At 31.7% G+C, this 27,601-nt stretch overlaps 1 protein-coding gene across 1 annotated transcript in view; it reads right to left on the bottom strand.

The window, feature by feature from the left end:
* LOC149411558 (5-hydroxytryptamine receptor 1-like) overlaps nt 1-27,601 on the bottom strand; it is a 347,084-nt gene that overhangs the window by 254,892 nt on the left and 64,591 nt on the right. Inside the window, exon 2 of the mRNA XM_089646875.1 lies at nt 12,151-12,194. The gene's annotated coding sequence lies outside the window, so the exon portion shown is untranslated. The remainder of the gene's footprint in view (nt 1-12,150; nt 12,195-27,601) is intronic.

Raw genomic sequence — 27,601 nt, 5'->3', positions numbered from 1 at the left:
TATAATTGAAAATTTCCTACTACCACCACAGTAAGTGGAAAATGTTGCTTGGTTTGTGATGGTGGACTTAGACAGCCGAGGAATTAAATACTCTACGTCTGGGTGGGACCCAAACACTATGTCAACTCAGCCACCGACCGGTCAGTAACTAATAAAACAAATTTTACTTGCGCTTGCCGGAAATTGCCATACCATTTGAAACCGCGACCTTCGGCTTGCTAGTCGAGAACCTTACCCTTATCTTAAGTACACATTAAAAATGTCTTAGCATTAATTTTTATGATTTTTTTTTATTAAATAAACTATTCCCACCTTATTTATGGCCGAAGTTTCATTTTAGTGTTATTTTTCCACAATATCGTCTGTTTTGAGAGTGAAATTTTCGCTGTGGTCTATTAATTACGTGTATCTCCCTCTAAAGTAGTGCTATAAGTGTGCTACCTTCACTTAGCACTCCTCCTGAGATAAAATTTACGAACTAAACACTAAAGTATTTTGAAAGTTTCTTCATACATTAGAATTTGTTTTTATAAAGGTAGATAGATGATTAACATAAATTTTCCAATAAAGTGTGTATAAATGTGAAGTCCCCACAATTATTATCAGTTAACATTAAATATTGAAAGTGAAAGTTCTCAAATGATTCTTAGTGCCGGTAAAACATTTGTCGCTCGAAAAATGTATTAATCTTTCAGGCGATAAAAATAGTTTTTCATTGGAATAACAATATATTTTGCTGAATCCTCTACAAAACCGCGTTTTCATCAAACCAGGTCAAATCACAGTGACATAAAAAATATTCCAGGTCATAAATCCACATTCGGATAAAGAAATTATATTTATGTTACGAAGAAACTCCACAACATCCTTCCCGTGATATAAAGCAAATATAAAATTTGAATAATTACAAATCAAGATTAAAAATCTGGCGGAACGAGATTAATGAAAAAGCTCCGAAAAAAACATTAAAAACGACATGGAAAATTTATTAACCAGAAATTAATAACTTTAGTTCTCCTCAGCACAGGTCACCCTAGTGAGGAGGACTAAGAAATACAATTTTTTTTTTTTTTTTTTTATTGTTGATACATTTTTTTTACAATATTTCATATTTCAATTTAGTAATGTTGGCCTCACTGGGTTGTTTACCCGTGCTGAGGCCCCCATTATATAATTTAAGAATTTATACATTTAAAAAAAAATAAAAGAAAAACAACATTAAAATAAAGATACATTTAAAATAAAAAATAAAGATTAAAAATTAAAATATAATTATAATACTAAAAGAAAAATATCAAAAGAGAATGTAAATCGGCATTTATAATGATATATGTGTTTGTGCGTGTTGCGTGTTTTATATATTTTTTTTGTGTTGCGTGTATATGTTTTATTCTTTTATGTAATAGTATTTTGGTAATATTGTCTTTTTGTTCTTTAATCCATTTTTTTATTTTGTGTTTGAATTTATTTTTATTTTCTTCAATTTTTGTTTCAAGTGGAAGACTGTTGAATGCTTTAATAGCGTGGTATTTATGGTGTCTTTGTCCAAAGGTAGTGTTTACCGTCGGAGTTTTTATGTTTTCTTTGTACGCTTGTCTGACCGGTCTTTCAATTTCAATTCAATTCAGTGCCGGCAACCCGGGCGTTTATTTATTATTAGTTATGTACATACATGATTTTTCTCCTTACCCTCCTCACTAGACAAAGTCTGTTCTGAGGCTGGTAACTAACAATTTCTAATTACATAAAAACAAATAAGTGGTTAAAAAAGAAAAAAAAAAGAAATATAAATATTATAGTAAAAATAATAATAATAAAATAAGAGGAAAATCAGAAATTAGAAACAGAGTAGAAAAAAGAAAATATATAATTTTAGATATTAAGAATATTACTTATCTCTCTTCTTTCTTTGACATTCAACCAGTTTAAAAATCTTTTGAATACCCAATTCAAATTATTAGATGCGACATAGGTCTTTGTTTGGGCTACAAACTTATTGAACATATGTGGTGCCAAGTAAGATTCATGTTTTTTGGCAAAATTTGATTTGATATATGGTACTTGTAATTGATTGTGTGTGTTTGCTCTTGTGTTTTGCGAGTGAGTTATGAAGTGTGGTGATATTTTTATGCAGTTTTTGTAGATGATCTTCTTTATGAATAGTTTATTTATGTCTAATAGGTTATTGTTGATCATTAGCTGTTCTGTCGGATGTTGATAAGGCTTTCTGAACATAATTCTGATTATTGTTTTATGATTAATTTTAAGTGATTTGAGATGAGTCTCTGCTGCTGCTCCCCATACTGAAATACCATACATAAGAATACTTTGACAGAGTGCAAAATATATATTTTTTAGCTGAGGTAGTGACATAATGTTTCGAATTGTTTTGAAGATGTAAGAGAGTTTCCGTATTTTTTTTGTAATTAGGTTGATTTGGAGATCCCATTTTAAGTTATTGTCAACAGTTAAACCGAGATATTTAATATTTTGCGCATAATCAATTTTGTCACAAACACAGCGTGAGTTAGTTAATGAGGTAACTGTGCAGGGGTGAAGATGAAGTTGTGGGTGACTATCTGGCTGACCAGCTAATGTTTTACTGAAAGTTAAGTATTTAGTTTTAGAAATATTTAGTGTCAGTAGATTATTTATTAGCCATCTATTTACTTCAGTCATCCCTGTTTCCGTGTGTTTGAAGACGTTTTCCCATGATTGGGCTTTGAATAAAATTACAGTGTCATCTGCATAACTGATTACTTTGTACTCTATGTTCCCTAGGCTTATCTCAGTTAGACTGTTAATGTAGATGAGAAACAGTATGGGACCCAAGACGCTGCCTTGGGGTACTCCATACCTGTTGCCTACTTTGTCACTTTCTTGATTATTTATTTTTACAATTTGTTGTCTATTTTCAATGTAGCTAATGAACCATTTTAGTGGTGGACCTGTTATGCCAATGTTTTTGAGTTTTTGTTGGAGTAATTTGTGTGAGATGGTGTCGAAAGCTTTTGCTAGGTCTAAGAACACTCCTAACACCTTTGAACCGCCATCTAGGTTTTTCACTATGTAGGTGGTTAGTTCCGATAAGGCGTCTTCTGTTCCCATTTTCGCTCTAAACCCGAATTGACGGGTGGAGATCAGTTTGTGTTTATCAAGGTATGCGAGCAGTCTTTTTTTCATAGTTTTTTCTAGTAGTTTCGATAGCGAATTTAGCAGAGTGATTGGTCTGTAATTTAAGATAAGCGTTTTGTCTCCCGATTTATGTATTGGAGTAATACAACCTATTTTTAGGTGATCGGGGACAATGCCGAGGCTGAAACTTTGGTTGAAAATATGTTGAAGTGGTATAAGTATATGTTCTCGGAGACTAATCAGTATATGATTGGAGAGGTTATCTGGGCCCACAGCGCAATTTGGTTTGAGAGAAATAATTAAATCTGAGATTTCCTTTTTAGTTATTTTGTGAGCATAAAACGAATGATTTGGTTGTATGGTAGAGGATAGTTTGGTTAAAGAGTCTTCTGTTGTGCCGTTTTTTAGAAGAATTTTTTCAGCTAAGTTAGATCCGACTTTTGCAAATTGGGAGTTAATAAAATTAGCTATTTTACCAGGTTCATTTTTTTTAAGGGTTTTGTTTCCATTTATTAACAGTACTTTGATCTTCGAGTCTTTTTTCGGATTGGAGAAAGTAATATCTTTGACGATTTTCCAGATTTTTTTGGGATCGTTTTTGGCGGATTTTATTTCTTTTTTGTAGTACTTGTATTTGGCTTGTTTGATTAATTTATTACAAAGGTTTCTATATAGCAGGTAATTATTTTTTAGTTTGTCGTCATATGGGTTTTTGCGCACTTGCATGTGCATTGTGTCTCTTTTATGAATGCTGTTTACTAATCCTTTCGTGATCCAGGGTGTTATTTTTTTTTCTTTATGTGAGTAGTTTTTCGGGGTATTTTTTGTTGTATGTTTAGCAATGTAGGTTCCAACTGTGTTCATAAATGTGTTCAGCGCGTTGTTTGGGTCGGGTTCATTTATTACATTTGACCAAGATTCCTTATGTATGTCCTCTATTAGGCACTTAAAATTAATTTTGTCTTGTACGGAGTTGTTTTTTTCATCTTTTTGTTTCTCGTTATGATGTATGCTAAGTGTAGTAGTGAAATGATCTGTGACCGTTGATCGAATAATGGATGAAGATGTTTTTTTCCTAGTTTTAACAAATATATGGTCAATACAGGATTCAGAGTTTGACGTAATTCTTGTTGGTGAGTTGATTGTCGAATTTAATCCATAGTGAGTAAGTAGACTTAAGTATTCTGTGGTTATTGGTTGCCCGTTTAGTAAGTTAATATTCATATCCCCTGCAATAATTAATTGTTGTGTTTTTTTATTTTTATCGAGAAGTTTATTTAAGGAGTTGAGAAAAGGTGAGAGATTGTTATAGCTTGGGGGTCTGTAGACGGCAAATATGGAGATGTCTGTTCCGAGGGAGATTTGGATACAGTTTGCTTCGGTTAGGTTGATTTCTGTTATTGATGGGTTTAGTGAATCTTTGGCAAAGATTACTATACCGTCGTTTTGATTTAGATGTTTAGTGGAATGGAGAGTTGTATAGTCTTTTAAGTTTAGGTTTGTGTACGAATCATCTAACCAGCATTCAGTCAAGATAATAATGTCGAAGCTTATGTTTATTTCGTTTAAGAGGACCGAGAAATTATCGAAGTTCTTTCGAATACTTCTAATGTTTTGGGAAATTATGTTTAAGTTGTGTTTTTCTGTAAACAGAGAATTAAATTCTGTCGCTTTGTCAAAAGTGTGTTCTGAGTTGTTAAATGTTTCTGTATCAATATTAAGTTGAGTGATCATGTTGCGGTTGCGAAGTTACATAAGTTGATCCATACAAAGTTCACACATTTTGCTAGTGGTGGTAAATAATGAGTAGTATAGGAGTAAAAATTGAGAGTAAAATTAATCAAATACTTTGGATAATATAAACTTTTAAAAACATAAAATTTCATGGTAAAATAATTAGAATACTTTGGATAATAAAATAAAATCCTTTTAAACCATAAAATTCGATGGTAAAATAATTCAAAGATTTTGGATAATAAAAAATATTTAAAACAGTTACATTTGATGTTAAAATAATAGCAGTATTTTGGATAATAGAAACCTTTAAAAACATAAAAATGGATGGTAAAATAATGAAAATACTTTGGATAATAAACACCTTGAAAAGCGTAAAATTTTAAAGGGAAATAATTTAAGTACTTTGAATAATAAAAACCTTTAAAACAACGAAATTTGACAGTAATATTATTCAAATACTTTGGATAAAAAAAACCTTTGGTACAATATAATTTGATGGAAAAATAAGTTGAATAATTTGGATAATAAAAACTTTTAGAACAATAAAGTAATATGGTAATAATGATGGTAAAATAATTCAAATACTTAGGATAATTAAAACATTTTAAGCAATAGCATTTGATGGTATAATAATAAAAAAAACATTGGATAATGAAAACCTTTTAAAACATAAAATTTCATGGTAAAATAATTAGAATACTGTGGATAGTAAAATAGAATCCCTTTAAACCTTAAAGTTTGATGGTAGAATAATTCAAAAACTATGGATAATAAAAAATATTTATAACAGTAAAATTTGATGGTAAAATAATAACAGTACTTTGGATAATAGAAACTTTTAAAAACATAAAATTTGATGGTAAAATAATGAAAATACTTTGGATAATAAAAACCTTGAAAAGGATAAAATTTTAAAGGAAAATAATTTAAGTACTTTGAATAATAAAAACCTTTAAAACAATAAAGTTTGACAGTAAAATTATTCAAATACTTTGGATAATAAAAACCTTTGGTACAATCTAATTTGATGGAAAAATAAGTTGAATAATTTGGGTAATAAAAACTTTTAGAGCAATAAAAATTGATGTTAAAATAATTCAAATACTTTTGATAATTAGAACATTTAAAACAATAGCATTTGATGGAATAATAATAAAAATACATTGGATAATAAGAACCTTTAGAAACATAAAATTTCATGCTAAAATAATTAGAGTACTTTGGATATTAGTGATATTTTGTGTTTGTTGGGGTTTGTTTTTTTGGTCGAAAATGTAGTTTAGTAGTGTTTTAACATATAATTGGCGTATATCAAGTACGTCACAGCTTTTAAATATTTGGTCTGTGTCGGTTAGTTTATGTTTTTTGAGTATTACCTTTAATATCGTTTTCTGTGCGATTTCTATTTGAGCGATAGCTGCGTTTGTTGCTCCTCCCCAAGCAATTATTCCATATTCTATTATTGATTGGCATAGTGCATAATATATTGTTTTCAATTGTTTTATTTTATATATGTTTCTTATATTTAGGAAAATGTGTATTGTTCTGAGGAGTCTATTTGTGATTTGTTTGATGTGATGTGTCCATCTAAGATTATGGTCAATTAGGATTCCTAGATACTTTATTTATTCTGTTTTTTCTAGAGGGGGGGAATCGCAGATGTTGGTGTTTATGCATTCGTGTATTTTTATGGTGTTTGTATTGTTTTTTGGCTGTCCTGTGTTAGTTATGCTGTACGTTGTGAATTTTGTTTTAAATTTAAATAGTCGCAGTAATAAAAAAATGTGTTAATCTTTCAGACAATAAAAATAGTTTTTCATTGTAATAACATTATTAAAAAAAATCAATTACCTACATACAATGAAATTCTACAAAATAAAAACTAGGAAGTAAAAAAAAATCTTCGTTTTTTAGAATAAGTCTATAAATTCATATCAGATTTCGTTGTTAGTTATCGATAACTATTGACTTCAAAATTTTGAAAATTTCCCATTCCGCCCCGCCCAACAGTTTTGAAAAAAAACACCATGCTCATTTGTAGAAGATATTAAATTGTTATTCCATTTAAATTTTAATAAAGTTTAAAATAAGATGCATTCTTATATATACAAAAGCACGTTGATGTAAATTTAAAAAAAAAAAATGACATTTATCTAATAGTTTTATCATTAGGAATATCACAGTTTACCACTGGTTCTTTTTACAGCTTACGAAAATGAAAACATTGTAAAATAACACACTTCGCAAGATGTCAAATATTTTTAAACAAAATAATAAATAAATTCCCCTTAACTTGTTACTGCCAAAAATACTATCCGCGCAGCAAAATTTCATCAAAAACTTTTTAATGGTAGAACTAATTTGCTTACCTTTTCACAGCCTTAGTTGGCGCTAACTGTGCGGAAACTTTTAATTATGTCTTCTCAAAAGTCAGGTTTATTGTTATAAATTAAACGTTTGTTTACGAAGTTAGTTGGCAGATATTATTCCTCGCCACCAGGGAAGTTAGGTTTCATATTGTGAATTACGCCGAAAGTTCAGACAGTAAAAAGATTCCAGGCTGCGATATAAAGTATACTTCGGGGATAATGTATGGATGGAAGTGATACGGGAAAAGACAGGTTGGCATTTAAGGCACAGAAATGACCTACATTGAATAATTTAGTAAAATTTAGGAACCAGTTTATCGAATTGATATTTTGAAGCTCTCTTAAAGCTGTCAATAACTATCCATTGTATTAATAAGTACTAGCAATCGATAAAAAGTTTGACTAACTTTTCTGACATTGGGGGTATTTCACCAACCTCTCGACAAACTGTCAAATGCACTATTCATGGGATAACCTATGTTTTCGATTTTAATATCGTTTACTAACGCTACACTTCAAAATATAATACAAGTTTACTACTCTGTTGTCAAAAACTGTAAATAGTATATTATGAGTGAAAAATCGTAGAAAAAGGTTTTTTTTGTATCAGCAGATTTCAACGGGTTTTTACCGAAATCTTTATTCTTGAACAATTGAAATGAGTGACCGATCAATATGGTATCTTTTTATTTTATAGATAGGGGCATTTAAAAACTCCGCATCTCATGATGGAAAGGCTTAAGAATATGCTTCAAACAATACAATGTATTTGAAAAAAGTGTCACCTTGCTTTATTTTATTTTAATTTACCAATAGTATCGCTTAGGGACAATTTCGGTTCGTCGATCCTGAAATATACAATGCCTTGGACACAGATACAAAGTCAAATAATATTATATCCCTTTTTATTATACGTGCTGAGCATTGGATATTTCAAAGGGGACGAGTATTTTTGAAAGAATACATGAGCTCTTAACATTGTTTAAAAATACGACTTTCTCTATCATTCTATCTTTTTTTACATATCACTAAAAGACAATATGACAATAAACATATCCCCTTCTAGTACCTACCATAATTAATCTGCGTTACAATTTTTATCTTATTTGAAATAATTAGTATAATTTTACAATATGTATTTTACTCTAACTTTGTAACACATTGATTATTATTTAAATTTTCTTCAAAATATCGTTTATATCATTGCGTTTAACCTTATTAATGTTTTTGGTTTAAATGCGTATTTAATTATTTCTTTTAATTTTTCCTTTGTTTTTTTCCGCATGTTTTACTATTTGTTAAAAAAAAATATTTTCGTAGTTCTCACATTATAAGAGCCTAATATGGTTGTTAACAATTAAATAAAGTCACAAAAATGTAATTTAAATATTTTTTGAAAAAAAAAGTATACATTCGTTGACTTTTCTGAATTATGTTTTTTTATGGATTATTTTGCAGCATTTCCTTTATTTTATTTTATTTTATTTTTATTTATTTACGGACAAATAGTCCATTAACAACATATTAATTACACGAATAAGTTTTATAAACAGAGATGACAGTGAAAGGAGAGCATATATAAATGAGGAGCGAAGACAATAACAATGACAATAATAATATAAAAGTAAGAATGGGAGATAATAATAAGTCAAAGCATGAAGATGGTTCAAAGGGCATTAGAAATTAGACATTGCGTATTGACTGTCGAAAGTCATTTAGGCATATACCACAAAATTCAATGCTTTGACTTGACAGTGAGTTGACAAGTCTCGACATTCTGGACAAAGGAGAATGGTATCCATAATTGGTAGAATGTTGATTGACGAACAGCAATTCATTATTTCGGAGTCTACGGGAAGGGATGTTGAATTGGATAAGTTGCAACAAAGCAGGTGAGTCTGTAATACCATTGATAATCTTAAATATGCAAATCAGATCAGTGTCCCTTCTACGTTTCTCCAAAGAAGAAATGTTTAAAGTTTGTTCAACTTCATCATATGAGTACTCTCCTCTTTCAAGACCCAACCTCCAAGCGATTCCTCGTAGGAAGCGATGTTGTACGGATTCTATGTGGCAAATGTGGACTGCATAGAAAGGAGACCAAATAACACTAGCGTATTCAAGGTGAGGGCGAACTAACGAGCAGTAAAGAGTTTTAAGGGTACTTATATGTTTAAAGTCAGAGGTTATTCTATGAACGAAGCCGAGTAGTTTAAGTGATTTGTTAACAATGTTGTTAATGTGCTCACGGAAAGAAAGTTTGCAGTCTAGAGTGACCCCAAGATCCTTGATAGATGTTACAGTAGATAAACAAACATTGTTTAATTTATAATCAAACTGAATAGGTTTTTTGGTTCTATAAAAGGACAAAATTTTACATTTATCAACATTAAGTTCCATGCAGTTTATTTTGCACCAATTATTAAACGAGTCAATATCACGTTGAAAATGTAAGCAGTAATAATTATTATAAGTGGCCTTTTACAGTGGCGATACTGAATTAATTTATGACTAAGCACTGAAAAACTTTGAATTCATAAAGATTAAAAAATATATAAAAAGCTTTTCATTAGAGAACCGAATCTGCATTAATATTTTTAGTGGATGACTTCTCCGGTAATAAAAATATCGATGGTTAACGATAACATTGTTTGCAGATAAATCAACCCTCATAGACGTTTGCAAAATGCTTCAATGGGAAAATAATATTTTTGTGATAAGGATTTATGATAGATTCTTCATATATTTTGTTATAACTTCTTTTGAAGGTAGAAAATATTACCGATGTTAGAATAATGTTATTTCTACTGATTCAACTGAATTTGTATTGTGATTTGCTACTCGAAATTTTACTTTGAATTTCCCACAAAACATAAAATTCGTGTAAACTTTATCTTAACCAAAGGAAACATTTAATAACATTCAGAAAGATTGGTTCATATCAGTAGGGAGATGTTATTTTTGTGGGTTGAATGCTCTCTTTGTAGAAATACTGTTTTATCCTTGTGTACTTTTGAAAATAATGTTAAATTATTTGTGCTAGCCGAGGATTCCCAACATTTTCTTAATCTTTGTCCTTGTTCTTTGTTCTTTTAAATTATGGCATAATATGGTGTATGTGTATATTTTTTCACCCTTTTCCTTTTATAATGTAATTTCTTTCTTTCTTTCTTCTCTCCTTTTAAAAAAAATAGTTAATAATATTATATTTTCTCTTGTAATTAAATATCATGGTCACCCTACATGTTTTCTACATTATACTGTAATGGCTAGAATTATTTTAATAGGTACCATGTAAGTAGTCAATTCGTAGAAACGTTAATGTAACAATATTCTTCTCTTGATATAATCTATGTGTTATTTTTATTATTTTGTAAATTTGTTAACCTCAACAAAGGTTTGTCCTAGTGAGGTTAAAAATTCTAACGCAAAAAAAGATATAATGTAAAGAAACAATAAACAATCATATTTTTTATAGACTCGGCGTATATCCTATATTATGTGAAAACGGAATTGAAAATATTAAAGATAGAATTTTTTTTAAGAGATTTGTTTTTGATTCAAAAGTTGAAACCAATTCATCAATCGTTTTGGAAAATTGCGAAAATTGTTTGAAAAACGGGATAACATTTTTTTAAAAAGCGTGACTAATTCATTTCATAGTTTATTTTTAGTTTTTTTTTTTACATTTATAACCTTCAAAAATATTCATGTGTTTTAATTGAATTAATTACTTTAAAATCTTCGTTTTCCTTAAAATAACTCTGACGTTTTTAAATTTATTCAAACATTGGGTTAGTATAATTTATGATGTTACAAAATCGATTTCTTTTCAGTTACACTGCAATATTAAAAATAATTACATAAGCTTAAAAAGAAGTTAAATTGACATCCAAGAATTCTCGTCTAATTTAGTTAATAATCACTGTATCACACAAATTACTCATTTCCAGAACAAATAATTATTCTTGCCTCAGAACCAATCTCAAAACTTCCATAGAACTATTGTTTTCTTACAGTTTTCTTTCCCACGCTTTCAATATCATTTCTTTCTTGCTTTGCTTTCAATAATATTTCATCTCTCGAATCCAATCCATTGCTTTTATTTAGAACACTTCTCAAATTGAATACTTTCAAATATTGAAAGTCTTTCAGAACAAATGTATTATATGACAGTTCCTTTTTCGGAAATTATAAAAAACTTTAAAAGGCTAGAAGAATACAAGGTTGATTTAAGGTATATAAGACTACTGACATTGATTGTCATTTTCTCACTACAATATATATTTTTTCTTACATTAGTTCCAAAGGAGGCCCCGAGGAGAAAAATACCTCAGGATCCATGTCATCTTTGGGGATGCTGTGTGAAGGGTCTTTTTAAGAAAAGGATGGGAAGGATGTTCTAGGAAGGAAAAGGGTATGAGGGGTTGGTAGGAATCAGGGGGTCAATGTGCCAGGAGTGACGGACGTTTGAATTTATCACTCTTACTGCAGTGCAAGACGATGGGTTGAGAGAGATAAAATGCCACCAAACGTAGCAAACTACTTGAAGCGACCCATGACATAGGTGTTAGTCAATGAATGGTTCCTGGGGCGGCTGTATCAGTACCCGCCTCTCATACAGCTTTTATCAAAGCCTACGTGTCATGTAAAAGTAAACACATTAAAATAACAGTTTTTTATTATTAATTAATATTTCTTCTTATTAATTTTCTTCGCCACAAAAAACAACGATTATTTTCTTAAGAGGTTAACTCAACTCGTAAAAAATGCCGAAATAAAAAGTTAACGATTCTGAGGTAATATTTTTTACTATGTCCCCATATCGGAAATAGCCTGCTGGTATAAACATGCAATGTTTTAATTGAGTCGACTTTACTAAGGGTATTAAAAAAACCTTTAAACTCACCTAAGTTCCTTTTGACTGCGACCCGATGCGTGCTTTCAATACATCTGAAAAGAAAAAAAGCGATATTTTTTATCATTAATTAATGAATTAATTAAATACTTTCTTAAATAAACACGAATTTCGAAATGAGGAATTTGAATGACAAATATATGGGCTTAAGCTTAGTAAATAAATATAGATCAACACACGCCGATTCTAAGTATTTAATTAATAAATTGTCACATAAAAATAATTAAAACCGTGAGACAATCAAATGCCCCTCGATTGGTCGGTGGTTCTGACAGCACTTCGGCTACCTAGTGGGTTTGCTGGTCGCGTGCATTAAGAATGCGAACATTTTGTGCAAAGTTGTGCTGCGCGTACTCGTACATGGGTTGCTACCGCGGTTTACCAATTATTTGGCAATAAAATTCAAGTTATTTTGGACATCTTACTAAATATTTAAATTGAATTTTATGTTTTCAAACCGACCCGAATAGGATTTATATTATTGTTAACCGATAAAAGAGAGGTCAGATTTCGATCGTTTTTTGATAAATATTTTGACTATGAAATCGAATATTGTAAAAAATACAGTTATTTAAGTTAGAAAAAGAACATACATTTTAAATGTGTAGCGGAAAGCTACTAGAATAATTCTCAGTGCAACCCAGTACGTTTGAGACCATTGAACGTATGAGCAGCGCTCGTTGAACATAAAACTTTCTAGACTCGCATCGAAGGTGCGCCAATCTGCTTGCGTCTGATGGAATGTTCTTGGCTTTACAAGAAGCACGCGGCAGCCGCGCAGCGCTTACAGATCAGTCTTGGAAGTCAATATCAGGAATATATTATAACTCCGATCTGGCCTTGAAACCCATTTGAAACGGACACCCCCAACTCCTCAAGATTTTTTCCTTATAGAAAAAAATCTTGAGTCTGAGAGCTCAGATCTCATTGGCTTAGAGTTTGAAATCTCGCTCGAAGCCACGCGGGATCTGACACAGTTGTCGTATATCGTGAAATATTATCATTTTCTGTCTTAAATATTGCTTGTTAAAGTTTTTCGTGATAAAAATAAAAAAGCCAGTGTTGTGTTTAGCGAGTTACAAACATATATTCAACTTGACATAATTTTTTTAACTACGTAAGTTCATGTGAATTGACAGTTTTTAATGAGCAATAGCAAAAGGCGATGGTTCGTTAAATAGTGCATCATACCAACGCTTTCTTGGCGTATGTCTTTCTCCAATTTTATTTATTACATCGACCAACTTATTCATCTTATTTATTAATGATTATCCTGTTTTATCTTATTGTTTTGGAGAAATATTATTTTTTTAATCATAAGTAACCGTGAGTGTTTTTTCATTTTTCTATTTAAAATTAGCAGAAAAATGTCAGAATTGAGCCATCAATTATTTTCACTGTGCCGAGCATCGGTCACTGCGATGCCAGCAACTATTTCATTTGTCTCTACCGTCACACACAAATAAATAAAAAATTCATTGCATTCCTTATTGTCCATAAAAAGGTAAAGTTTTTTATTTCTGTGAATATCCTAACTGAGTCCCAACTGCTCTCAAGTGTCCGGAGCCAGTGGGACTGTTTCATCCACAATAATTGGGTTAATTGTGAGGTTGGAGGGAGCGGGAAGAGGAAGAGGATGGATAATAGATCCGAAATTTAAATTACATATTATTATTTAAATGTGGAAGAAACCGAAATTTTCGGAAAAATCGCCATCGTCGCTTTCCGTGATTTTATCATATTTTGTAAAATACAGTACTTAATAAAACATCATAAAAAAACTTTCAAGAATCTAAGATTCATAAATATTATTAAATCATTGTTCACATTTTTGTAGCATTTTACTATAAAATTCGTTACAAATTTATTATCGATAAATCTGCGGTATAACTCCTGAAAAATAGCAAAATTTTTAGCTTATTTCAACATTTGTTGGAAATTCTTTTAAAAAATGTGTATTGCTTAAAAAGTAAATTCCTTCATTTTTTCAGCGTTATTTGAAATTTGAAAATCTGTTTTCTGCATTATCAATCTTAACATCATAGTAAATTTTTAACTCATTTTAAAAAGAGGTGTAACGTGTAAATTCAGTAATTTATACATGATAATAAGTAAAAACATATTCGCACAATATTTTTTTATTATTATTTTGTAACTTTGATTAAGTTTTTTTTAGTGACAAAATTGTTATTAATTTTTTTTATTTAATAAAAAATCAACGTCGGAAAGGCATAAAGGCGTATTTGTAAATTAAATAAAAATGAGCTAACATGCAGTTGTTATTAGACAAAAAGTCTGAACAAAACTGTAAGATTAACTATTTTCTTATAAAATTGTCGCTTACGCCCTTTTGCCTTTCTTTTCTTTTTTGAGATGATCTAAATAAATGATAAATAAATTTTTTCGTAATCATAATTTTCAGGTAAATAAGATGAATCCAATGGCCGAGTGGTTAGAAGCGTTGGCCCGATAAAAAAGAGAATCTGGGTTCTCTTAACTTATTATTATTCTCTGTATGCTTTTGTTTCGTTAAGATTTTTAAGTATCATCTTTTACTTTAATGATAAATTCCATTGATGGAAATAACATTCAAAAGTCATTCTAAAAAAATATATATTTTATTTAAATTTTTGGTGGCTTTGAATACCATTACTACCACTATGTTGCGAAAACACCCAAATGTATATACATATATATGTGTGCAGTTGACATTGGTTATGCAACCATAAAATTTTTAGTCTGTGACTCTTGCGGTTAATTAAACTAGTTACGCGTTTCCGATTTGGATGACATGAGTTGACAGGAGAATCAATAACATTAGCTCATTGGAGCACTCACCACTTAATAATGGCACCAATGACACAGCATGATCTGATCATTAGATTAACGCCTGAATGATTTTGTACCGGATCGTCAATAATTTAGACCATCGAAATTGAGGCTGATAATATAATGATGGTTTTAGTCACCAATTGTAAAATCTGATTCGATAAATTACAGTTATATTTGTATAAAATAAATGAAGGTAAGGAAGGAAAAAAAACCTTTAAAATAAGTCTTATTCGAAATGAGATCTAAATAATTCTTGAAAAAACGATAGTAAATATAGAGTCTAAAAAAAATACATATTTTAAATTTATTTTTACTGGGAAGGATTCCCGTTTCAGGACAGCCAATTTATGTATTTAGTACATAATATTCTTACGATGGAATGGCGATGCTGTCAAAACAAATTTAGAGAACATTTTTTATTTATTTATTTATTGACGCCCTATTGGGCTTTTAAGTACGTAACAATTACAAATTTCATTTTTAACAACAGTATAAAACAAACAATAGGAAATCGAAATAAAATGTAATGATTTCTCATACATTATTTGCATTTAAAAAGTGGAAGACTAATTTGGTTTTAAATGTATTGAAGTTTAAATTAAATATGTCAGCGACATCACTTAGTTCATTGCTCAACCTATGTATTCTTTCTAACACAGAATTCGTAGCGAAGTTATTGTTGTAGAATAAAATATTCCGTCTAGTATATTTTCGAGGTATATGTAAAGATAGCAAGTTTATAGTGTCAGGGCAGTCTAACCTTAAATGAACAATTTTATAAAATAAAAGGATATCAAATATTTTTCGCCTTTCAGATAATTTCGATAAGTTAAGTTTACTGCGTAAATTGACATAATTGATTTCAATAATAGGAATACCAATTTTGAAATTAATAAAACGTAAAAATTTAATTTGAATTTTTTCAATTTTTAAACAATGAGAGTTGAAATGAGGACACCAAATGGTTGCATTGTATTCAACCTGACTTCTAACCAGAGACGTATATAGTAATTTTATAGTTTTTATTTTATTAAAGTCTTTAGCGATTCTGAGAATAAATCCAAGCATTCGTAATCCCTTACTGGTAATGCTATTAATGTGATTCAAGAAGCGTAATTTGGAGTCAAAGATAACTCCAAGGTCATTGAATTCAAAAACTCTTTTTAGATTGGCATTGTTAATTGAGTAGTAGAATAATAAAGGGGTTTTAGATCTATGGAAACTGATCGTTTGGCATTTGTTAATATTAAGATGTAAATTTTTTACGATGCACCATTCATAGAGTTTAAATCAGAAGAATTACCGATCGATTTAAACATCTTTAGATCGTCGGCAAATAGAAGAAAGTGAATATTATCGAAAATTAGTGAAATGTCATTAATAAATAGTAGGAAAAGAATTGGTCCTAGGTGGGAACCTTGGGGGACCTCACTTATGGCAAAAAGTGTAAGAAGTTGTGGAAGTAATTTTTACAGATAATTTTCTGTATGATAAGTAACTTCTAAGCCATTCGAGAAAGTTGCCGCTTATTCCCAAGTGTTCTAATTTTTCCATTAAAATGCGATGAGAAACAGTATCAAAGGCTTTGCTAAAGTCAGTATAAATTGTATCAACTTGAAGACCCTTGGACAGTGCATTAGAAATAAAATTTTCGTAAAGCTATAAGTTAGATGACGTAGATCTGTCTGGCATAAAACCATGTTGAAATGTTGATATAATTCGTTTAATTTGATGCATGATTTTACTTAATATAATCTTTTCTAAAAGTTTAGGTAGTGATGACATAATACATATGGGTCTATAATTTTCAATTTGAAATTTATCTCCTTTTTTAAAAATATGTGTTATAAAGCTACTTTTCCAAATTATTTGATTGCATTCGAAGTGACAGGATGGTTTCTTTATCCTTGAAAGAATCGCTAAGATGTAATTTATTACCAGGGTCAATTTGGATAACATTAGTAATTGCATTTAGAACAGATGAATGGTTTCTTTCGGGACATCACAAGTCTGAGATTCTTTCCAGAGAATTTTGGTATATATATTTCAGATTCGGTATGTTTTTTTCAGATGAAACTAGAAATTAGAATAGGAATTGGACCGCTAGGGTCGTGGTGAGGTGTTGAACGTTTACTTGGCTAAGTAATCTAGGACGACACGTGTAAGATTTAAAAATAAAAAGTCACCGGAGAACAAAATTTCATTAATATTGATTACACCAAATAATGTCAGGCATCACTGGTTAAATCAAGTCAAGTGCGTCCCTTAACAACCTGTATAGATCCGTACCCGCAGGGAGTATCGAACTCTATTTGTTGACTGCGAGCCAAGTGCCCTACGTACCGGATTATCGACCACCTTGAATGAAATAATTTTTATTAACACTATTGCAGTTCCTATTCCAGCAGGAAATACTTATTATTAGTACTAGATATACGCAAATTATACGTTAAAACTTTACACTAAGCTACATTTTTGACCAAAAAAACCAATTTCAACATACACAAAATATCATTAACAGACCAGTTAGACAAGCGTACAAAGAAAACATAAAAAACTCCGATGATAAATACAATCTTTGGGCAAAGACACTGTCGATTCCATGATTTAAAAGCATTAAACAGGTTAACACTTGAAAATAAAATTGAGGAAAACAAAAATAAATTCAGACACAAAATTACAAAATGGATTAAAGAACAAAAAATACGATATTGCCAAAATTTCATAAATAAAATAATAAAACCTACACCTAACACACAAAACCAATATAAACACACATCACTCACAAACACACAACATACATATAATATAAATATACCGATATTAACTTTATTAAATTTAATTTCGTTTTATTTAAATTTTATTTTACTTTAATTTTAAATCTATATTTATAGATTAAATTTATCTTAATCTTATGCTTTTTTCTCTTCACCAACATTATATATTTTTTTGTTAAATGTGTTATGAATATTTTTTTGTATTATAAAATGGATAGGCCAGTGCAATTAGCGCCAAAAAGGGGGTCGCGATCGAAGTAATTCCGGTAGTCCCAATTTTTTTATATGTTATATAAACTGATCCTCTGATGTAAAATCTGATTTTCCGACCTTGGCGCACCTGTGCTCGCGCCGCCATTTTGAAAAAACTGGCCGAAATCGGGCCAAAATCTAGTTTTTCCAAAATATCTCATTTCCAATGCAAATTTCGGCTAAAACATTTTTACAAGTATAATAGAACATAAAATAACCTACAACTTTTGTAAAAACAAATTTCTTCTATCTCTAATAGGTACCGAGGTAGAAAGTCGTAAAGGTGCGTATATTTTTGAAAAAACAAGTTTTTTGCGCGACTAAGTTTGGTTTTTTATAAATACCTCGTTTCCAGTGGAATTTCATGAAAATTTTATTGATACCAATTATGTAGAACATAAAATTTCAAAAAAAGCTGTGCCGTTTTTATGTTTATATTGTTTTTTACCGATATAAAGAATAAACAAATCCAGGTAGGTACGCACAGAAAATCTATCACGGTTTATTATCACGTTATTAGATTTTTTTTGCATTTTTAAATACAAACATCTATAAATTTATTATAGGGCACTTCGGTATGGGGGGGGGGCTACCCCCCACCCTTCTACTCCACCCCTCTGGTTCCCTTCAGTTGCCGCGTGTCACGTCTTGAGCCTGGAGCGGAGCTTCACAGCGTCAGTGTCACAGCAGCGTTCAGTGCGAAATGATTCAGTGCAATCGAGTATGAAAGATTTACAAAAGAGGGCTACTTTACGATCCGACGGTCTCATAAATTTTGGTCAGGGATTTGGTCTGACATGACCATCGAACAAACTCTGATGAGATCGATGAAAACATCTGGAGGTTTGACCCAAGGACGGGGAATCACAGACAGTTCCATCCTTCGTTGGACTGCTGGATTCGTTTATCTGAATAAAATTTGTGAGGGTATCGAGTCATTTTGTGGGATTGAATCAGGAACGTCAGAGCAACATGTAGAGATGAGGCCTGCAAGAATTAAGAGGGATGATCGAGACGTTCAAACTCTCATTGATTGGTTTGCTTGCCATGAACCATTTCCTAAAACAAACGTGATTATGTCTATTAGCAGTGGCACAATCGGGGATAGCAAAGTCACTTGTCACATGGCTGAAAAGATGGGGAAATTAGCTATGTCTAAAGTTATCAACAAGAACTTTGGAAACCTACACTTAAAACGTAATGATGCAATAGTTTCTCTTGCGGCGGTGACCAGCAGTGTCAAAAATCAGGGTGTGACTATGTCAATAGATCCATTAATGCTATTCCATCGTATGTGTATTGCCAAAAAGTCTGAAAATGAACTTAAATAATATTTTCAATATGAACTCTCTCCTGTACCATTGTCTCTTTTCTCAGAAGAAGGCATGCGCAAAAGAACGAAGTCTATATTTTATTCATCATTAAACCCTCTACCAAATAATACAGAACTGGGAAGCAGTAAAATACATGTAATTGATGGAGGATATTTACTGCACAAAGTTGTATGGGGCTCGTGCTCAACCTTTTTCAGTAATTTTCCAGCAATATGTCAGATATGTACAAAATCACTATGGATCCAATGCAGTAGTGGTATTCGATGGATACCCAGATTCTATGGAAAAGAAAAGCACTAAAGGGGTGGAAAGAGCACGGCGTGCCAGAGTTACAACTTCTGCTGAAGTTTTGTTTTTTGAAAGCATGCACCCACAGGAAAAGTTTCTGGGAAATGAGAAGAACAAGTCTCGTTTTATTTCCCTACTCAGAACCTCATTTGCACGATCCCACATAACGACAGTACAAGCTGAAGAGGATGCTGACGTTCTCATAGTGAACACAGCAAATTTGTTGTCTCAATTATATCATCAATTATGTCATCTCAACATGATGTAGTCATAGTCGTTGGTCAGGATATTGATCTGCTGGTACTCCTTACAGCTCTCTCACCTCTCAACGTATATTACCAAAAAGTTCTAACGCGTTGTACTCGAAAAAATGTTTTAAACACATTGAAATAGTTGAAAACATTTTATTACTTCATGCCATAAGTGGTTGCGATACAACTGGAGCTCCGTTCGGTCAAGGCAAACACAAATTTTGTAATATTCTTCTCAAGAACCACTCAGCGAATGAACTTGTTCGTGTATTTCAAGACCCAAAAGCAAAGACAGAAACAATCACTTTGGCTGCCGAACAACTATTTGCACTTTTGTATGGCGGCAACGAGAAATCAAATTTGGAAAATTTAAGGTACATCATTTTCGTCAAAGGAGTAAAAAAGAACAAATTCAATTTATCCAGGCTACCACCCACCAAAAATGCAGTCCAGCAACACGCTTCAAGAACATACTTGCAAGTGCAGACTTGGCTTGATCACGATAAAGATCCGACTGAATGGGGGTGGAAAAAGGATGCTGTTGGGTTACTTACTCCAGTAACAATGTTGAAGGAAGCTGCAGCTCAGGCCTTGCTGAACTTCATATCATGTCAATGTAAAAAAGGTTGCGCTGGAAAGTGCACCTGCAGAAAGTCGGGTTTGAAATGTTCCCTACTCTGCATTCATTGCAATGGCAACTCCTGCGAGAATGCTGTAGTAGCCTTCGTTGATGACGATGACAGGAATATGATGACCCAGTCGCCACAAATTTGGGTGATAAGACAGATGAAGAAGCTATTCAGGGCCAGAAGTAAGAAACTATAGTCAAGGGCTCGTACTTCTGTCTAAACTGATCTACCATTAATTTTATTTTTTGTTATGCTGACAACTTAACTAATAAAGAAAAGAATGTCAATAAATGTTAATTTTACGAAAATACCAATTTTTTATCTTTTTTATGTACCTTATCATCTTAATTGTATTAATAATCTTAAATGTATGTTGTGATTACGTTGATAGGCATGTCAGACCAAGCTGCGAGCACAAATGTAGTGGCTTGGCCTATTTTAGTGGTCTTCCCATTGGGAATGTATGGCGACCGATATGCTGAAATAGTCTATCTACTATATTTATAGCTAGGTCTGACACAGGCATGACGATTTTTGTCAACGTATATGTTCTTAGAACAATAATTGTTAAAGAAAAATAAAATCAAGGAATGCCAAGTTTAAAACACCTAACCTCAGTTTCAATTTTTAGCCTGGTTTTGGTGGATTAGAGTTTGGATACGTAATAGAGATAAAAAATAAAAATTATATACCTATTTCTTTAACGAAATTTTATTTTCTACAAAATTATTATCAATAAATTTTTCACAGAATTGTACTGGAAACAAGGTATTTATAAAAAACCAAACCTAGTCGCGCAAAAAACTTGTTTTTTCAAAAATATACGCAACTTTACGACTTTCTACCTCGGTACCTATTAGAGATAGAAGAAATTTTTTTTAACAAAAGTTGTAGGTTATTTTATGTTATATTATACTTGTTAATATATTTTAGCCAAAATTTGCATTGGAAATGAGATATTTTGGAAAAACTAGATTTTGGCCCGATTTCAGCCAGTTTTTTCAAAATGGCGGTGCGAGCACAGGTGCGCCAAGGTCGGAAAATCAGATTTTACATCAGGGGATCAGTTTATATAACATATAAAAAAATTGGGACTACCGGAATTACTTCGATCGCGAATCGCTAATTGCACTGGCCTAGGAGGCCTCATCACGGGTAAGCCACCAAGTGAGGCCAACATTACTAAATTTTACTAAGAAATGTAAAATATTGTACCAAAAAAAAGAAAAAAAATCTATGAGAATATGGGTAAAGTATTTTTTATTGAGATGAATTTTTGCGCGACATTCTATTGATCGCTTTGATTCTGTATGGCAATACTTTGAATATCATAAGGTATTAAAAAAATCTTAATTTGATCTTAAAATGTGCGCTGGAATCTATTTGTTTGCGATCTTCTGAATATTTTTCTCACCTGCAAATTATACAAATACATTACCATTTATATAAACACACCATAATATTATGTAACTAGACAGTACCCATGCAATACATAATTTTATTTTAACATCACCAGGCTAGAATATTACATTTAATGGCTTCGACGTGTATTGCAACTTTTATAGCCAGAATATAAAACTTTGGAACGAACAGCTTAACAGAATTTTTTAACAGGTAAATTTAACCTCCAAGCGTTCTTCTGAAAAATAATTTTCTTTATTAAATTATTATTAAAACAGCTCTAAAGTTATTGATAATTTCTTCGTTTTATGGCCGTTTAATGTTAAGTATTGGAAAAATTTACGATTGCAAAACTCCCTGCGACTAGTGAGGGAAAGAAAGTTTCTCTGAAGATGGTCTGTAATTTTATAAGATGAAACGAAAAGATGAAAATGGTATAGGTTCAATATCGGGTACAAATGATTGACCATGAAAATAAAACATAAACTTTATTAATAACCACGAATTATTTATTTAATTCTCTTTAACAAGCATATTCAGGGAATAAAATTAAACTTACCCCTTTAGTACATTACCGTACATTTTATTTAAAAAGTGACGTAACGCAAGGAGAAAGCATCTCCAGCACTCTTCAATATATACACTGAAGCACTAATTCAAAGAGCAAATAACACAAAAATAGGTTGCCATGTTCAAGGAGTATGTGTATATAATATTAATTACGATATGGTTCTTCTATTGCCGTCACTTAGCGCACTAATAAAAGTACTCCAAATATGCGAGATTTTGAAAAAATCATAACCATGTATATAATACGTTCAAAATAATAGAAATGGATTTCAAATTTAAAAACAGAATCAGGCAAACACCTTTAGTATGGCTAGACGGAAGCGTCAAATACTTGGGAAATATTATCACAGACGACCTGAAAGACATCGAGGATATGGAAAGACAAAAATGAACGATATTCGTTAGAACAGGTATGCTGTTGAGGCGTTTTCACTTTTGCAGTACAAATGTCAAAAGGATACTATTCAACGCATTTCGCTTTGCTGTACACGTCAGGACTGTAGGTAGATTACACTACACACAATGGCATAAGCTAAAAGTCGCTTATCGCCAACTATTCCGCCTACCGAGATACTGCAGCGCTACGGAAATATTCCTGGAGGGACGAGTGCACTCTTTCAGTGCGCTTCTCCGCCACCACATGGGATGCTTATGGCGTAGACTACGCCAATCAAATAACACAATCATCACTGTCATGGCTGCTTGGATGGAGTCCCCTCCAATGGACCTCTAGAGACAGGAGAAATTCATTTATCATCCATTGTTTTCGTTATTGAAAATCGACCGATTTTGAAAAAAAACAATGCTATTTTAAAATCAATTTTGAGTAACTATTTTATCAAAGTGTCATATAAAATCATGGAAAATGAATTTTAAAATTTCAAACAAATAAATAAAGTAATTATTATAGTGTCCATTTTAGATATGTGGTATAATTACAGTTTTATTGAGTTGTTCTGCCTCAAATTAAAGTTTTGTATGATATAGCGAACGCCGTGCTCTTCCTATTGTTCAATTCAAGTAGATTATCACATTTTTCATTCAATTTCATGTCAGTTTCACTTGTGGTTTTGACATGTTATAAAAACTTAGGCATTGAAAGAAATTAGGAAATTAGAAATAAAGCTATACAATTAAAGATTAAAATTAAAGTCGAATTGATGAAAAAACTATACAATTAAAGATTAAAATTAAAGTCGAATTGATGAAAAAGCTATACAATTAAAGATTAAAATTAAAGTCGAATTGATGAAAAAGCTATACAATTAAAGATTAAAAATAAAGTCAAATTGATGAAAAAGCTATACAATTGAAGAATAAAATTAAAGTCGAATTGATGAAAAAGCTATACAATTAAAGATTAAAATTAAAGTTGACTTGATGAAAAAGCTATACAATTAAAGATTAAAATTAAAGTCGAATTGATGAAAAAGCTATACAATTAAAGATTAAAATTAAAGTCGAATTGATTCCCTAATTCAGAATAACTTAAAAAAAACATAAAAACAAAGATGGTTATACCTATCAATGTAATAATATATCATTCAAAAATAAGATATTACCATTAAATCTAAATGACACATGAAACAGAACAAGACAGAGAAAAAAAACACGGTCACAACTACGAGTCGAACCCAGGATTTCTTAACTGAATTTGAAATAAGATATCGACCAATACGACGTTTAATAAATAAGTCCCAATGGTCGATTAGTTAAGACGCCTGTCTCTGTAAAACAAGAGATCCTGGGTTCGATTCCATGTTGTGAGGTTTTATTGTTATAGTATTTTTAAGCGATAATTACCAGCCTGAAACACATAAATAAATTTAAAAAAATACATGACACCGACGGGAATTGTATTATGTTGACTCTATCAATAGTCTGAATCTCCAAATTTTTCAATATTTACTTGTATTTTTAATTCAACAATTGTTGCTTACTAGAAAAATACAATATCATCTTTAATACTGTGCATAAACACCTTGTCTCGTAAACATTAGTTAATTTAAAAAAAACTTATCATTTTTATTTTTTGTCTTGTTCTGTTTCGTGTACAGTTTAGATGTATTAGTATTATCTTCTTCTTCAATGATTCTCTAATTATTCACTAAATCGCCATTAAATAAATACTTAATTTTTATCTACTCTTTAAAACATGGCAGGTTCTATTTCCCTAGCCTGGTTTGAAAGCTATAAAAATGTAGCTTACCAAATCACATGCTACCCCCTATTTTTTAACGTCAAACTTCGGAACGTAACACTGGCTCACAATCTGTCCGGGTCATAAAACATCGAAGTAGGTCGCCGGTGAATTTGATCAGATCCATTTTTAAGGGATTGTAAGGAATTTCTTTCAAAGGATTGTGAAGGCGAACATACACAGGTATTACACCTGTCAGATAACATACTTTCACGTGATAACAATAGGTGCTTGTACAAAATTATAACTAATATAATACCCAATCACGGTAATAAAGCTATTTCGAAAAATAATTAAGTGTTCCAAATTAAGGCTAAAATTAGGAGGCAAAATTAAGGAGGTAGCACAATAACGCATAATACCCCAAAAATAAATCATTGCAATACATTTGGCCGTGAAAATCTGAAATTATGCACCACTGATTAACCCCACTGGTTTCGCCTAACGCCTCCTTTTCTTTTTTCTATGTACGTCTCAGCTGTGGTTTCTGTCTGGTTTGCACACGACCTTGTCGAATTATGCTTGCAACTTAGTCTTCGTTATCTGATTTAGTTCACATCTGAACTGTGGCGAAACCGGTTGGTAATAGCTGCAGACTTGAAATTTTAACTAACTCCCACACTTTATTATTTAAAAAATTCTTAGTCCATCGATGAAATATACTCGTAATGTACATACATATACTCACTTTCAATTCCAAACACTGCGTTTGCTTTCTTCTCCATACACTGTGTCTGCTGTCTACTCCATCTACTGTATCTGCTGTCTATTCCATTTGCTGTCAACTACGTACACTATGTGCGGTCTACTCCATACACTGTATTTGCTGTCAACTACACACACTGTGTCTGCTGTCTACTTTATACACTGTGTCTGCTACCTTCTTCATACACTGTGTCTGCTGTCTACTCCATGCACTGTGTTTTCTGTCAACTACATACTCTGTGTCTGCTGTCTACTTTATACACTGTGTCTGCTACCTTCTTCATACACTGTGTCTGCTGTCTACTCCATGCACTGTGTTTGCTGTCAACTACATACACTGTGTCTGCTGTCTACTCCATGCACTGTGTTTGCTGTCAACTACATACACTGTGTCTGCTGTCTACTCCATGCACTGTGTTTGCTGTCAACTACATACACTGTGTCTGCTGTCTACTATATACACTGTGTCTGCTACCTTTTCCATACACTGTGTTTGCTGTCTGTTCCATACACTGTGTTTGCTGTCTGTTCCATACACAATGTCTGATATCTACTCCATACACTGTGTTTGCTGTGTACTCAATTGAACATATATTTTTAATCTCATTCTTTAATTTATTCTATTTATTCAAGATGAGCTATGAAGCTCTGCAATATTCATTAATCTTTATTTTAATGACGTCATATTATCTATTTGACACCATTTAACTAATTTTACGATAACAAAAAGAAATTTAATATTACGGTTTTGAAAGTCAAACGAGACTCGAAAAATGAAGCTATAAAACAAATTCACCATTTTTCAATCCATGCTTACCGTGTACCTATTCAAAATTCTGACGCACAAAAGTAAAATTTTTACAAACATTAAATAAAATGACTTGTTTTGCATAATCTCTCCATTATTATTGTTTTTTCGAGATTTTCACGCTGGCAATTTCTCCTCCAAAAAAAGGTATTCTTTTTCGTCTTTTTATTCACGGCTTTCCATGTCCTTTCCTGCTTAATTACACAGTCACTGCACAATCCAATTGTAGCTTATATGGAATAAAATACAGACTGGTACAAAATACAGGTTATCACTATGGGATTGTTTTTATAATTCTTCTGGAAAATACAAGAGAAACATGGGGGTAACACCGATAGTTCCGTTGTAATATTTACCTTCTTCCTTTTTCAAAATGATCAATGTTACAGAAGAGGAATTTCCAAATCAGCTCTTTGTGTAACGAATATGCTTGTAGAATTAAGTTTCCTAGATTTTATAGAATAAAAAGGCAAATTATTGAATGATTTAATATGGGAGGCTTTTAATTTAGGTGGTGGGTTTGGGTACAACTGCCCAGGGAACAACTTATTGGATAACCAACACCTCTGCCATAGGTCACCCCAAGGGGGTCGCTAAATTTGGTGATTTAGCAGGGGTGCCCGGGTTCATCGGGTGAGTTGTGTTCAAACCGCCTGCCTACCAGTTGCGCGACGTGCCGGATCAGGAGAGGTTGGTTTGGGGAGACCTTTTGACCTATCCTGCTGTTCTCTGATGGATTTGTCCATCACCTTCATATGATTTTCTTTCCCAGAATTTCCTCTTCTTCCTTCTCATAAAAACACTCTCCACACAGCATCCACAAGATTACACAGGCTTTGAGGGAAATTATTTTCTTCCTTTCTGGGGTTCATGTAAAAAAAAAAATATATTTACCTAAAATAATTCACGGTCATCTCGATACTACATTATGTCTCAGCAGTATTAATACTGACAATATTTTATGCGCAACTGAATATTTCACGAAAAATAAGTTTGATATTTTATTTTCTTATTTCGTCAAGACTTTCGATTCATCCTGTCGACCAAAGAGAAAAAAGGTGTATGGTAGATTTTTCCATTTCCCCACTCGCGAGGAACGAGAGGAGCTATTAATCCTTAAACTCGATAAGTCGTTATTCTCTTGAATTTAATCCAAATAAAGTAGATTCGTTTTAGATAGGACGCGGTGGCACTGTGAAAAAGCACTCATTTAGCGGTGTCGAGCTTCTAAGATCGTTTCCTCGTGAGACTTAAATATGTGTAGGTATATGTTATTTCTTGGAGATGATTGGATTACCAGGAAAAGTATTATTTAGGTTTAAGAATCAGGAAGCATGTTGTGCAATGTAAAAATTTTCTTCTTTTTTGATGAATATATTATATGTGAAGTATACA

This window comes from Hesperophylax consimilis, chromosome 25 (genome assembly GCF_061612785.1).
Source record: "Hesperophylax consimilis isolate HC1 chromosome 25, BYU_Hcon_1.0, whole genome shotgun sequence".
NCBI lineage: Eukaryota > Metazoa > Arthropoda > Insecta > Trichoptera > Limnephilidae > Hesperophylax > Hesperophylax consimilis.
The sequence above is the reverse complement of the archived record's forward strand: the minus strand, read 5'-3'. Positions and strand labels throughout refer to the sequence as shown.